Consider the following 16800-nt stretch of genomic DNA (forward strand, 5'->3'; position numbering starts at 1 on the left):
GAAGATTTATATTTGCTTGAAAATATCAGCTTTTTTTAAAAATGAACCTAGCACATATTACTTAAAAAAATTAATTGGTACACTTCAAATGTCTTAATAACAACACAAGAATAATTTGTAAAGAATTTAAACTAATATCATATATGCAAAAATGAAACCGTAAAATTTATATTTTGAATTACTTTAATGAATACCCTCGTAAAATCTAAAGTCTGATTATATAATATAACAAAGAAAGAACTTAACAACAATTCCTAATGACCAATCCGCAACTTCATATGAAGGGATGCCTCCTGTGGACACCTTCCCTTATTTATTGGCTAGATATATGTTATTTTATTTGTCTCAATTTTATGCGGTAAAAAAAAAATTAGGATTATCAATTAAATTTTTATATGATTTTTAAATATTTTGAATTGTTAATTTTATAATTTATAGTACCTTTATGTAAATTTCAAATAATATATATTACTCTCTGTCCCAATGTATGTAAACATGTATGAAATTTCGAGAGTCAACTAAATTTTTAATTTATTTTTGAAATATTTTAAGTTGTTAATTATTATATTTTATAATACTTTTTTTTCGTAATTTTTTAATATATAACATACTAAAAAGGAAAGTAAGACAAATAAATTTAAGCGGAGAAGGTACTAAATATAATTAATAGGGAAGTTAAAGTAGAAGGACAAATCAGACAATTCTCTGATGGATCCTAAGCAGCCCAATATATGTTACTCTATTTGTCTCAATTTATGTGGCTGATTTTTATATGGTTTAAGTTGTTAGTTATATTGATTTAAAGTACTTTTTATGTAATTTTAAAATAATATATGTTACTCCATTTGTCTCAATTTATGTGGCACATATAAAATTTTGAGAGTCAATCAAATTTTTAATATGTTTTAAAAATATTTTAATTTTTAATTATTGTAATTTATAGTATATTTTTTTTTGTAATTTAAATATATAATATACTAAAAAATGAAAGTAAGAAAATAAATTAAAATAAAATTACTAATTATAAATAGTAAAAATGATTAGATAGTTTATCATTAAAACACAAAATAAAATATTTAACTATGTGAGGAGCTTGGGATGACTAAGTAGGTAGCTTGACGACCCAAAGCTCCTCTCATTGATGCATATAATATAGAGTAATATTAAATTATTGATAAAAAGAATGTGATTCTTGAGCCATTTAACTTAAATACGTCATTTCAATTTTTTATTCTATATAGGAGAAAATTTTAAATATGTCATCGCATTTTAAAAAAAAAAATTATTTATTTTATCTATTAAAAGTTGCGCTCACCTATACCATATTCGTAAAATAAAGTGCACATTCATGCCTTATATATTAATTGTAATGACCTTGAGGGCCGTTTTTGGAAAATTGACACAAAATTATCACTTTACCCCGATCATAAGTTCCCCCGAATATTATTTGTTCAGTTTATGTGGTTGAATGTGTTAAAGCCTTGATATAGTGAAATGGGTAAATTTTTGAATTCTATTGAGGTAAGTTGTGAAAAGTGGTTTTTGAGACCAAATAGAGCTACGGGTCTCGGAATGAGATTCCTTCAGTTCCATCAGCTCCGAAATGTGGAAATTGGTTTAGGAGAGTCGTTAGAAATAGATTTGGGGTTGATATGTGAATTTGAGGTCTTGAGTTGAAAAGTGAAGTTTTAAATGAGTTAGTTTGACTTTGGTCAACAAATCGAGTTCGGAGATTCAGATTGATTTTTTGATGATTCCAATGGTTTCGGGGGCTGATTCTAACACTAGAAATAGCTTTGTTGTAATTTTTAGAGGTTCCGAGGGTATTTTGGGTATTTCAAGTGTTGAAATTAGTTTAATTGCGACTTATCGAATTTCGGTTAAAGGAGACCTCGAATTCAAAATTCGATGGTTCCATTGATTTCGGAACATCGAATTTAGTAGGACTACATATAAGGTTTGTGAGTATGGGATTCTGAATAATTTTCGAGGGTCCAACAAAGAGTATTTTGGACTTAGCATTTCCGTTGTGATTTGGTTTCTGGTGCAGGTATCTTTGTTCATCGCGATCGCGACCTCAGATCGCGATGATTTAGGGAAATGATCTTCGCGATCGCAAAGGTTGGTTCGCGATCGCGATAGGTTAGTTCTTTCCGTGCCTTTCACGATCGCGAGAGTTAATGAATCGCGATCGCGTAGGTCATTTTTGACCTGAACAGTGTTTAATCGAGAAAAAACCCCATTTCCCTATTTTTGAGTTTCTTGAGCTTGTTGGAGTGATTTTGGAGAGGATTCTTCGAGTAATTTCGTGGGGTAAGTGATAGTTCACTAAAATCTTTCATATTCCATCATTTATATTATAATTTGAACTCCTAAATCTTTAGTTTTAAATCCTAAATTTCTTGTTTTCTTCCCTAATTCGAATTTAAGAAAATAGTGATATCTAACTTGTTTGGTACTCTATTTTTATGAGTTTTTCAACCATGAGATCCTTAGTAGGCGTAGAACATGAGTCTTCAATAAAATTCCAAATTTGACCATTTTCGAGAGATCAATTTGTGGACTATTTTACCCTCGGTTTCAAAACCTATCAATATGGGTGTCATTGGACTGCTTATGACGCGTATGTTTCATTCTTGATTGTGGGTTTTCATTCTGGGCATTGAATTCGAGAATTGATCATCCGGTGGAGGTGTTCGAGTACGGTTTCGGCTATTGAGGTAGGTTTGACTATCTTTCTTGGGGCTGAGTTGGGGTGATTAGTCAAATTATATATTGTAGACTTTGGGATGGGGTAGTAGTGTAGTTTGGGAAGGATAACTTATATTGTGATACCTCTGTGGGGTCTTATATGTGTTATGTAGCCCTTGTGGGAGTTTTTATGTGATACTCTATTTGTGATTGAGACTGTGTAATCCACGACTTAACTGAGTTAGAGATGCGAAGAGGTTATTTGACTAGTAATGCCCGCCTGAGGAGGTGAGGTGGGCTTTTTGAGCATGCCTAAGTATTGAAATATTGTTGAGAAAGGGGTGAGCACTTAAGTTGAGGTTTTTCCTTCGCATTACTGTCTATTGAGGGTGAATATCATGTTTAGGTTAAGTTTTGAGAACTTTGAACCTTGTGTTACATGTTGAGTTGTAAATTACCTCCATGTCTTATATGATGTGAATGCATTCATCCTCATTTATATTATCATTGATCATTGGGAAGTTGAGATCTGTGGAAATTATTTTTGAGAAAGAAAATGTGACACCTTTAAACCCTTGTATCTTGAGTCCCTAATTGAGACAGTTTTATGGTAGAGTAGTGGATACATTGTAATCCGTTGACCACGAGTAGGTGGCGAGTGGTAGAGATATTAGTATCATGAGTCCTTGGACACAAGTTGGGTTGTGAGGTAGTTGATACATTGAGATTGTGATGAGGTATATGGTCTACGAGACCCCCATGGGTCTTGCTTGGTAGCCCAACTCAACAGATGTATACGACATATTGTGCAACAGCCTTGATCCCACCATATCATTATATCATTGCATTCATCATATTATATTGCATTGCATTGATACTTGTGATACTTGACCTATCTACTTAACTGTGATATTGAACTATATTTATGTGTTTACTTTGATCGCGCTGTTCTATATAAATTGGCGGCAGCGTAGCCAGAGTGAGACTTTTCTGCGTGTAGGTGGAAGCATTCCTTAGTATATTTCATAATTTTTGATTAATTCCTATATACTCAGTCGGTTAAGCCTACTGAGTACATGTGGATTGTACTCACCCCTAAGTCACTGTCCCTTTTTTATGTAGATCCTAGTCAGGGTATCTCTGGTGGCGATTGATCTTCTTCTCCCGTGAAGATTTTATCATTCAGATTAGTGATGAGGTCTTGGGAGTTAGACCACCATTAGTTCTAGCTTTTAGTTTTAGTTTTTGCTACTATTCATAGACTTATGATGTATATCAGACTCGATTATTGTACTAGATGCTCTTACACTTATGACACCAGATTTTGGAAATAATTTTATTTTTTTGTCCCTTTATTGTATTTAATTGTGGCCTAACTTCCTTTTGAAGTCTCGTATGATTTTACTTTTCAGCTTACACATCGGGATGGAGTTTGGGATGTGTGCCATCATGACCTTCGTTTTTGGGTCATGATAAATTGGTATCAGAGCATTAGGTTCACCAGTCTCATGAGTTAAAAACTAAGGTGTCTAGTAGAGTCTTGTAGATGGGTAAGTAGACGTCCGTACTTATCTTTGAGAGGCTTCAAGATATTTGTTAGGATAAATTCCTTATTTTGATTCCTTTCGTGTAAGTTATTCATATTAAATGTTGTAAACCTCTATTCTTTTCTTTTCGCATTAAAGGTAATGGACGAGCTTGAGAGGGCAACTCCTACTCGAGGATGATCTAGTGAGGCCCCACCCGAGCCCGTTTATGAGTATTAGAATGTAGAGCATCGGGCTAAAGAAGTGGAGAAGTGATTGGTTAGACCTTGAATGTTTGAATTTTAGATTTTGGGTGTCCATTCAACCTCAATTTTTGTTCCTCCAAGATCTGTGGCTTCACCTATTTTTGTGCTAGTGTTGCTATGTCTGCATCAGAGCAGAAGAGTTTTGAGAGATTCATCAGATCTTTGCCTCCCAAGTTTGATGGTATAACTGGTGAAAAAGCTTCTATGTTTTTGATTGAGTGTCAGGAAAGGTTGTTCAACTTGGATATTTTAGAGGCATATGGAGTGTGTTGCACCTCTTACTGAAGTGTCCTCTAGAGGTTTATGAAATATAATCTTCATGATCAGTGTAGAGATTAGTTCGACAGATTGAAGCAGGGCTCCTTATTAGTAAGAGACTTGCTTCCATGAGTTATCTCAATATACCATATCGAGTATTCCCATCGAGTTTGAGTGGATTCACAAGTTAGTGAAGGGATTCACCAGTTATCTTCAAGAGGCCACAACCTCTCTTTTGTTATCAGGTGGTTCCTTTAAGAGTATTATTGATCATGCTAGAAGGATCAAGAGTATCAAACATGCTAAATAGGGTGGCGCCAAGAGGTTTCTTCACTAAGGTCAGTTCAATGGTCATTCATCTGAGGTAGAGGTTATTTGGGTCTGGGCACCCAGAGATATCAAAGTAGGCTAGTGCATCCAGCGATTGGGTATGCAAATAATGTTGGTGGATCTTTTGGTTATCCTCAGTGAGGTTTCGATACTCAAGATTATTTGTTGTGCTGAGTTTGAGCATGAGGCAGATAATTGCCCCAGGTGTGATTTTTCTACTATTCGACATGGGTCTACCTACTCTTATGTGTCGGCTCATTTTGATGTGGGTATGGGTTATGTGAGTGAGTCTCTTGCTGTGCCTATTACTATTTTTACCCTGGTAGGTGAATCTTTAGTGGTGGATCGGGTATATCGGGGGTGTTTGGTGATATTTTTGAGTAGAGAGACCCGTGCAGACTTGATTTTGTTAGACATGCTTGATTTTGATGTGATATTAGGTATTGACTGGTTCTTTCTATCATGCTATATTAGATTGTTATACAAAGACCGTGACATTGGCTTATCCTAGTTTGCCTAGCTTGGTGTGGAAGGGTAATTCGAGTTTGTATCCGAAGGGGTGATAACATATATTCATGATCATCGTCTGATGGATAAGGGTTATTTGTCTTATTTGGCTCATGTACGTGATCTCACTACAGAGTCATCTCTTTTAGAGACTACGAAAGTGGCGAGAGAGGTTATGTATGTATTTCCCACATACTAGCCAAGTGTTCCTCCTGACCGTGATACTGATTTTATGATTGATTTAGAGCTGAGCACCAAGCCCATCTCTATTTCTTCTTATCGGATAGCTCCGATGGAGTTGAAGGAGTTAAAAGAACAATTGGAAGATTTGTTAAAGAAGGGAATTATTCGGCCTAGTGTATCGCTGTGGGGTGCACCGGTCTTATTTGTGAAGAAGAAGAATGGTACTATGAGGATGTGTATTGATTATCGACAGTTGAACAAAGTCACCATCAAGAACACGTACCTTTTTCCTCGCATCGATGATTTATTTGACCAATTTTAAGGTGCATTAGTGTTTTCCAAAATTGATTTGAGGTCGGGTTATCATCAGTTGTGTTACATCCCGTACTTTGGAACCTTAGAAGGCTTCTTAAGCTTCTCAAGTTTCTGGAAAGGCTCTTAAGTTTCTTAAAAGTCGTTATGTGAGTTGGATAGTTGATAATGCTATCAAATAACTCCAAGGAAAGGAGAATGAAATGCTTCATAATAAGGAAGATTGGAAATAGGGTTATAAGAATTCGAAAGGAGTTGGAGGCCGAGAAATGAGTCGTAGGACTCGATTAACTCGCGTAAGATACCAACTTGGAGGTCTTACGTACTTAAGCTACTCGAGTAAGTGTTGAGACTAAGTAGCAAGGAATACATAAGCTCTTGAAGTGCGACGAGATTACGAACCCACGGAAGGGAAATAAGGAAACGACGCACCTACTTGAAGCAAGTGGGTGACTCACCTACTTGACACATGGCAGCATGTGATAGGTACACGTGGAAGCATATGAAAGTGACACGTGGCAGCAGGTGACACACCCTGGGGTGGACCCCACATGCCATGTGGCAACCATGGATAGGTTGCATGGATGAAGTGGCCCAATGAGAGTTTGACACATGTCACCCTTAGGGGATGACACGTGTCACTTCTAATAAGGATATATATGTTCCTTTTGATGACTAAGTCATCTTATTATCCTTTTACACTTAGAAAAAAATAAGAGAGAGTTGAGAGAAAACTTGAGAGAACAAAGAGGAGGAGCTACGGGTTAGTCCAAAAGAAGAGGTACTTCTGTTAGTAATATTAGTAGAAATCCTTCTGTATAGCTCCGTTTCAAGTGATTAAAGATGTTTTGGAAAGCTATTTCATAGGGATACAACTTTCATGTAGACGCTACAATCCAGTTTTGCTTTTCTCTACTCCATAAATGGTGGTGAAGCTTGGGGGAGCTGCTGTCCAGATTTCGTTTTGGAAATCCTACACAGAATGCTGTCGGTATTTTGGGCATATCTCTTTGTACAAAATTTCTGTAGGGATGATTCGAAATGGTATGCGACCTTGAGACACATGTCTACAACTTTCCTTGAGGCCACCAATCCTGTTTCCGTCAATTACCCCTTCGAAACTAAGAGACAATACGAGACAGTAAGCTGCGCAGAATTCACGTTTTGACAACTTTGGCGAGTTTTGGCCAATTTCGGGTAAGGTAAGGTTTCTCCTTTCAATTTGGAGTTTATGGTGTTTTAATAAGGGTATTATATGTCGTTTAAGTTTCTGGAAATGTAAAAACACGGTAGAAATGTTTGAAGTTGAAGACAATGTAAAATTGAAGTTGTCATAGTGGAATTGTAATCGAAATGAGGCGTTATGTATGTGGAGGTTTCTGCTGGTTGTGTGGGGCGTGTTTCAGGGTCTAAATATGTTCTAAATAAGGTGGGGGAGCTTCTGGTTTCAGCCACATGACCCTCCTCTCTGCACGATTAAAGGTTTTACTAAATAAAGGCTAGACGCCCTATTGTGATACCGTATTTTTGAATAAGTCGTTTGGAGTTTATGTTGTATATTGTTGGTATGAATTGCTGCAGGTTGTTGTTGTTGGTTGGATGTAGGTCTTTGGGACCTAATTGGAAATTCGGATAGGGCACATTATAGGGGAGGTGCTGTCCAATTTTCGTCGACGCCTTAGCGAATAACAGAACTAGTCGAGGAAACGACTAAGGAAATATACTCCATTAATACTAAGGTGTAACCTAAGATGCTGGAAAGTTAAGAAGGGTTGATACTCATATTGCTTTTATGTTACTTAGGTTTAAAGGACGACGAGATGAACGGGATAAAAAGTAACCCGTAACAGGTATGTAAAGTTATTCCTTCTTTTGGCATGTTTTGGTATAAGTATGTAAAGTTAACGTTTCTTTCTTTTGGCATGTTTTGGCATACGTATGTAAGGCTTATACTTTCTTTTAGCATTTCTTTGACATAAGTATATACAGTTAATATTCCTTTTCAGCATGGATTTTAAGAAACAAGTATATAACTTTCATATGATTTTAAAGAAGTTCCTGTTCGTAAAGCCGCTAGAATGACCAACTTCTCGACTTCCAAAATATATTTTGTTATGTCTTGATATGTTTATATAATTCCCAAAAGTTCTATTTTGATATAACCCATAGTAACTTTCAAAAGGTACTTGATATGATCCTTGTCTGGATTTTGAATGATAGCTTATTTTGATTATTCCATCGAGTCTCAAATATGATTTAAATTGCATTTGGTTTCTCACTAATCCACTCGTGGATGACTCAATGCTTCTTTCACCGAGCCCGGGCCAGGTTTTGTTATCGTGCATACTTTTCTGCTTTATTCGCTGTGCCCCGACGTGAGGGGGCAGGTACAACCTGTACATGGGAATTATGGAGTTATGATGTGCCATGTACACACATGATATGATATGATCTGATATGACCATCTGATATGATATGATTTGTTATGGAGATATTTCCTATTCTGGCGTTATGATGTGCTGTGGCGCCAGTGATGGAGCAGCGACCACATTTTGTATTTGTTCACCGAGTCCCATAATGGGGCCGAATATGGCATATGTTTCTCTGCATACGTTATCTGTGGTTATGAAAAAAAACATTTTGGTATTCTGGATAGTTTGCTTATATTTGCACTTTCTGTTTTGGTAATGGCTTTACTAGTTACAGTCCATGCTTTATATACTCAGTACATATATCATACTGACCCCCCATTCTCTGGGGGGCTGCGTTTCATGCCCGCAGGTACATATGTTCATTTTGGAAGTCCGCTTGCTTAGGATTTCCACTCAGCGATGTTGGGAGCGCTCCACTATTTCGGAGCCTAACTTTTGATGCTGGTCATTTGATATGTATATATTTATTTGTCTAGGGGTACGGCGGGGGCCCTGTCCCACCATATGTTGCTGTTACCATTCTTAGAGGTCTATAGATATATATGTATGTGGGTTATTTGTAAGTTTGTTTCAGTTGTGCTCATCCGACGTATTGCAAATATTTTCGTGGTATGGCAGCCTCGTCGACTCGCATGACCTTTCCTGTCATGATACAGGTGAATGAGGCTACAGGTTTATGAAAAAAAGTTTTTGACCCATTAGGGTTTGTGTATGGTATCACATCACACACGGTTCAACTTAAGGGTAACTAATATATACGCATAAGGGGGTCCAAGTCGGACCCCAGTCGCAGCCCACGGGGTTGGGTCGTGACAAGTTGAGAGTTTGGAAGTCTAGTATCTCGAAGACTACATTAAGGACCCGTTATGGTCATTATGAGTTTGTGGTTATGTCCTTCAGGTTGTCTAATGCCCCGACTGCTTTTATGGAGTTGATGAAGTGGGTATTCCGGCCTTATTTAGACTAATTTGTGATCGTATTTACTGATGACATCTTGGTTTATTCCAAGAATGAGGCGGACCATGTTAGACACTTGAGGACAATCCGTCAGAGATTGAGAGAGGAGAAGTTGTATGCAAAATTCTCCAAATATGAGTTTTGGCTTGAGTCTGTGGCATTCTTGGGTCATATGGAGACCAAGGATGGTATTATGGTTGATCTAACCAAGGTTGCAGCAGTTCGTGATTGAGTTAGGCCTACTTTGGCTATCGAGATTCAGAGTTTTATTGGGTTGACAGGCTATTATCATTAGTTTTTAGGGCTGCTCTTCTATTGTGGCCTCATTGACTAGGCTAACTCAAACGACCATGGCATTTTAGTGGACTAATGAGTGTGAGGCGAGCTTTCAAAAGGTCAAGGAGCTGTTGACTTTTGCATCTATTCTAGCCTTACCTGAGAAGGGTGTGGCCTTCATTGTGTATTGTGATGCTTCAGGAGTAGACTTGGGGTGCTATATTGATGCAAAAGAGTAGAGTTATAGCTTATGCTTCTTGACAGTTGAAAGTACATGAGAAGAAATAGCCTACCCACGACCTAAATTTAGCGATGATAGTATTCGTTCGGAAGTTATAGATGCACTATTTCTATGATGTGCATTGTGAGGTCTTTACTGACTACCGTAGCCTTCAGTATATCTTTTCTCAGCTGAATCTGAACATGAGGCAGTGTAGGTGGTTGGAGTTATTGAAAGACTATGACATTACCATCCTATATCATCCGGGCAAAGCTAATGTGGTAGCGGATGCCTTGAGTCGCAAAAACACCTAGTATAGGTAGTTTGGCCTTCCTTAAGGTGGATGGTAGGCCTTTGGCTTTGGAGGTTTAGTTATTGGCTAGGCAGGTGGTTCGACTTGATATTTTTACACATCCTACCTTTTTGGCCTATGTGGAGGCTAGGTCTACCTTGGTTGACTAGATTTGGGCACACTAGTTTGAGGATGACAAGTTGAAGACCCTTCGAGACAAGGTGTTGAGTGGTGAAGCAAAATCACCCTCTCATGATCCGGAGGGAGTTTTGAGGATTAATGGTCACATTTGTGTGCCCAAGGTTGGTGATTGGGTACGTATGATATTGGAGGAGGCTCATTTCTATAAGTATTCAATTCACCCAGGAGTAGCAAAGATGTTCCATGACTTGAAACAACACCATTGGTGGTATGGCATGAAGAGGGAAATTATTGATTTTGTGGCTAAGTGTCTAAATTGCCAACAAGTGAAGTATGAGCATCAAAAACCGAGTGGTCCTATGCAAAGAAGGCTCATTCCCGAGTGGAAGTGGGAGTGTATTACCATGGACTTTGTGTCTGGATTACCTATGGCATTGGGTAAGTATGACTCTATTTGGGTAATTGTGGATCGATTGACCAAATCAACCCATTTCATTCCAGTGAAGAGTAGCTACACTGCGGAGCAGTTAGCTAGGATCTATCTTCGGGAGATTGCTAGTTTGTATGGGGTGCCTATCTCTACTGTGTCGTATCGGGGTTTAGTGTTCACCTCTCAGTTTTGAGAAGCATTATAATGTGGTTTGGGTATGCGACTAGAGATGAGTTCAGCATTTCATCCCCAAAAAGCAGACTATTCAGGTGTTGGAGGATACGCTTAGGGCTTGTGTGATTGATTTTGGGGCCCGATGGGACCAACACTTGGCCTTAGCAGAGTTTGCCTATAATAATAGTTATCACTCCAATATTAACATGGAACCATTTGAGGCATTATATGGTCGTAAGTGTCGGTCACCCATTGGGTGGTTTGATTCAGTTGCGGTTGATGCATTAGATACTGACTTACTTAGAGATGCTATGGAGCGGGTATGTTTGATTCAGGGTCAAATATTGATAGCTCAGAGTCGTCAGAAGAGCTAAACTAACAATAGGATTTGACCCTTAGAGTTCATGGTATGTGATTATGTGTGGCTTAAAAATATCGCCCATGAAGGATGTTATGAGGTTTGGGAAGAAAGGCAAGCTTAGCCCGAGGTTTCTTGGCCCATTCGAGATTCTAAGGAGAATGGGTGGGGTGGCTTAAGAGTTGGCTTTAACCCTTAGACGGTCAGCAGTCCATCCGGTGTTTTATGTCTCCATGCTTCGCAAGTACATACTAGATGAGTCACATGTGATTTCTTATGATACAGTAGACTTGGGTTTGTATTTGGCTTATGAGGAGGAGCCGATAGCTATCCTAGACAGACAGATTCGTAGGCTCAAGACTAAGGAGATCCCTTCGGTTAAGGTGTAGTGGCAGCATCAACCTATTGAGGAGGCAATATGGGAGTTAAAGTCTGATATGTGGGCCTGGTACCCTCAACTTTTTGAGACTTCAGGTACTTTCCCTTATCTTATGTTCGAGGACGAACATCCTTTTTAGTGGTAGATGTTGTAATGACCTTGAGGGTCATTTTCAAAAAATTGATGTGAAATGACCATTTTACCCCTATCATTAGTGCCCTCGAATATTGTTTGTTCAGTTTGTGTGGTTGAATATATTAAAGCTTTGATAGATAGTGGGAAAATATTTGAGATCGATAGAGTTAAGTTGTGAAAAAGTGGTTTTTGGGACCAAATGGAGCTATGGATCTCAAACGATATTTCGTCTGTTCCATCATCTTCGAAAGGTGGAAATTGGTCTAGGAGATTCGTTGGAAACAAATTTGGAGTTGATATGTGAATTTGAGGTTTTTAGTTGAAAAGTGAAATTTTAAATGAGTTAGTTTGACTTTGGTCAACAAATCGAGTTTGGAGACTCAAATTAGATTTCTGATGATTCCAATAGTTTCGGAGGGTGATTCTAACTCTAGAAATGACTTTGTTGTAATTTTTAGAGGTTTGAAGGGTATTCTGAGTATTTCAAGTGTCGAGATTAATTTAATTGCGACTAATCTGATTACTGGTCACGGAGAACTCGAATTTGAAATTTGATGGTTTTATTGAGTTCGGAACATCGAATTTAGTAGGAGTGCATATAAGGTTTATGAGTATGGAATTCTAAATGATTTTCGAGGGTCCAACCGAGAGCATTTTGGACTTAGCATTTCATCTATGATGTAATTTCTAGTGCAGGTATCTTTGTTCATCGCGATCGCGACATCAGGTCACACGATCGTGATGAGTCAGGGAAATGGTCTTCACGATCGCAAAGGTTGGTTCTCGACCGTGATGGGTTAATTCTTTCCGTGCCTTTCGTGATCGCGAGAGTTAATGAATCGTGATCGCGTAGGTCACTTTTGACCTGAACATTGTTTAATCGGGAAAAAAAACCATTTCCACCATTTTTGATTTTCTTGAGCTTGTTGAGGCAATTTTGGAGAGGCTTCTTCGAATAATTTCATGGGGTAAGTGATAGTTCACTAAAATCTTTCATATTCCATCATTTATATTATGATTTCAACTCCTAAATCTTTAGTTTTAAATCCTAAATTTCTTGTTTTCTTCCCTAATCCGAATTTAAGAAAATGATGATTTCTAACTTGTGTATTACTCTATTTTTATGAGTTTTTCAACAATGAGTTCCTTATTATGCGTAGAACGTGAGTGTTCAATAAAATTCCAAATTTGATCCTTTTCGAAAGTAATCAATTTGTGGACTGTTTTACCTCAGGTTCCGAAACCTATCAATGTAGGTGTCATTGGACCTCTTATGATGCATTTCAGGCGCTAAATTCGAGAGTTGATTGTCCAGTGGAGGTGTTCAAGTGCGGTTTCATCTAACGAGATAGGTTTGACTATCATTTTTTAGGCTGAGTTGGGGTGATTAGCCAAATTCTATGTTGTAGAGTTTGGGATGGGGTAGTAGTGTAGTTTGAGACGGATAACTTATATTTTGATGCTCGTGTAGGGGGCTTATATGTTCGGTGTAGCCGTTGTGGGGGCCTTATATGATACTTTATTTGTGATTGAGATTGTGTAATCCACGACTTAACTGAGTTAGAGATGCGAAGGGGTTATTTGACTCGTAATGTCCGCATGAGGGGTTGAGTTGGGGTTTTTGAGCATGTCTAAGTATTGAAATATTTTTGAGAAAGGGGTGAGCACTTAATTTGAGGCATTTCCTTCCCATTACTGTCTATTGAGGGTGAATATCATGTTTAGGTTAAGTTTTGAGAACTTTGAACCTTGTATTACGTGTTGAGTTATAAATTACCTACATGCCTTATATGATGTGAATGCATTCATTCTTATTCATATTATCATTGATCATTGGGAAGTTGAGATCTGTGGAAATTCTTTCTGAGAAAGAAAATGTGATATCTTTAAACCTTTGTATCTTGAGTTTCTGACCGAGGCAGTTTTGCGATAGGATAGCGGATACATTGTGATCCCTTGGCCACAAGTAGATAGCGATTGAAAGAAATATTAGTATCATGAGTCCTTGGCCACAAGTAGATAGCGATTGAAAGAAATATTAGTATCATGAGTCCTTGGCCACAAGTTGGGTGGTGAGGTAGTTGATACATTGAGATTGTGACAAGGTATATGGTCTGCGAGACCCTCATGGGTCCTGCTTGGTAGCCCAGCTCAATAGATGTAAACGACATGTTGTGCGATAGCCTTGATCCCACCATATCATTCATCATATTACATTGCATTGCATTGATACCTATGATACTTGATCTATCTTTTTAATTGTGATATTGAACTGTATTTATGTGTTTACGTTGATCGCGCCGTTCTATATAAATTGGTGGTAGCGTAGCTAGAGTGAGACTTTTCTGCGTGTAGGTGGAAGCGTTTCTTAGTATATTTCATAGTTTTTGATTAATTTTTTATACTCAATCGGTTAAGCCTACTGAGTACATATGGATTGTACTCACCCCTAAGTCATTGTCCCTTTTTTTGATGTAGATCCTAGTCAAGATATCCTGCGTAGAGATGGATCTTCTTCTCTCGCGAAGATTTTATCATTCAGATTAGTGGTGAGGTCTTGAAATTCGGACTGCCATTAGTTCTAACTTTTATTTTCAGTCTTTGCTACTATTCAAAGACTTATGATGTATATCAGACTCGATAATTGTATTAGATGCTCTTACACTTATGACTCCAGGTTTTGAGAATAATTTCGTTGTTGTTGTCCTTTTATTATATTTAATTGTGGCTCGACTTTCCTCTGGGAGTCTCGTATGATTTTACTTTTTGGCTTACACATCGAAATGGGGTTTGGAATGTGTGCCATCATGACCTTGGTTTTTGGGTCGTGACATTAACGAAAAATATTAGGCTTTGGCATACTACATTTTACACGTAGCTACTGATAAATGAGTCATACCACTAATTTAATTATTCAAATTAAAATACCCACCCAAATTTAATTTATCCGGACCACATTTTCTTTCAACCCATCACTAGTTATTTATCACAATAATTATAAATAATTAAAAAATATTTACCTCACAAATTGAGAAAACAACGGAAGATACTTTTCAAAAACTGATTAGATAATGTGAGAGGGTTCATCGGTTTTAGGAACTTCATTTTTATGTTTTTACTTAAAAATGCCCCAATATATTAAATAATTTTAATTTAGTAGAATTTTTTTGATAAAATCCTCATCATAGTTTGTGTATTTTTTTCTTTTATAAGCAATGAGTTATTCATCATTCCATTTTTTTTAACAACACCCTGTTTTCGATTTCGACTCATCTCAACTGTTCATTCAATAATGTAAAATTTGAGGTTGACAACAATAGAATTCCAACACTCCACCACTTTCTCTGCATTAGTGAAGGAGGAATTAAATATTGGGATGGGTTAAAAGGGGATGTGAGTCGGTAAATTACATTTATGTGAATTTTTAATTTGGCTGATTTAATTAATGATGTGACACATTTATCGTTGGCCATGTGTAAAAAGTGGTGTGTCAAAATCGACTATTTCTCTTGTTAATGAATAATGGCATAAATGGCACTTTGTGGTAGGACAGTAGCACAGGTGAGCCAAACTATTAACGGATGACATAAAGTATTTATTTTTTCAAATTTCGATGTCATATTTGAACATTTTCCTTCTTATAAACATGATTCATCGATGCCCAAAGTTTTATTTTAACATTTGCTTCAAATTTTTGTCTTAGTATCCCTAAATCGAACATACTATATCGTCTATAAATACGTGTGATACACTTCACTATATGTTTGTATTTATAAAAGGCGAAATGGTCTGATGGACCTTTGTACTTGTATGAGTTTGTATTGTGAATCATTCTACTTGCCTCTTTATCATCTGGACCCCTAAACCCATCTAAATAATATTTTAAACACATTTTTTGACTTGGTATTGTGCGTGTAGCACCAACACTTACACGTTGGCTAAATGAAAAAAACTTTTAATCCACATCGGAATGTTTTAGTCCACGTAGGAAAATGACTAGTATGAATGTCTCACACTCTTGTTTTGTGTGTTTCTCATGCTTCGCATGGACTTGCCACATAGGATGCGAAGTCAAAAAATATGTTTAAAATATTGAGTTTAGATGAGTTTAGGGGTCTAGAAGACAAAGAGGTAAGTAGAAGGGTTCACAATACAAACTAATATAAGTACAAAAGTCCACAAGACCATTTCACCTTTATAAAATAAAAAAGATTAAAATACTATATTTATTTAATTAATCATCTTGACTTCGACAAACAACTCACCATATGACAATTCAAAAAATATTTGTACATATTCTGTATATTTGTTTATTCAACTAATTTTTATTTTAATAATATTAATAATTTTAAAAAAAATCATGTATTTTTGGATTCAACATACATGCATTCGTAAACCTAGTATACAAAAAATCACATCTTTTACGATTCAAAGATTGCTAGATTTATTGCCTTAATAATACTAATTAATTGCAGAAAATTACATAGGGTGTCCCCCAAATGTAGTGGTCTTGTTTTTTTGTCTCTCATAAGAGAAATCTTACAAAAATAACCTTCCTTCCCACTTTAAGTTGAGTCAAAGTACATTTTTGTTCTCTATACCTTAAATATCTTTTAAACAACTCTCCATGCTCAATTGTCTCTCAACTTTTTTTTTCATTTTTCTCTTTTCTTTATTTTCCTTTAATTTTTTTTTTCTCTTCTCATTTGTTTCTTTTTTCTTTTTCATTTTTTTCATTTTCATTTTTTTCGTTTTTTATTTTTATCTTTTTAAAAATTTCCCCTTTTTGTTTTTATTAGCTTCTATTTTTTTCTCTTTCTTTCTTTATTTTTTCCGTTTTCTTTTTTTTTCTCTACTTTTATTTTTTGACTTTTTCTTCATTTCTCTCTCTCTCTCTCTCTCTCTCTCTCTATATATATATATATATATATAT

Source organism: Solanum dulcamara, chromosome 3 (genome assembly GCF_947179165.1).
Source record: "Solanum dulcamara chromosome 3, daSolDulc1.2, whole genome shotgun sequence".
In the NCBI taxonomy this organism is placed as follows: domain Eukaryota; kingdom Viridiplantae; phylum Streptophyta; class Magnoliopsida; order Solanales; family Solanaceae; genus Solanum; species Solanum dulcamara.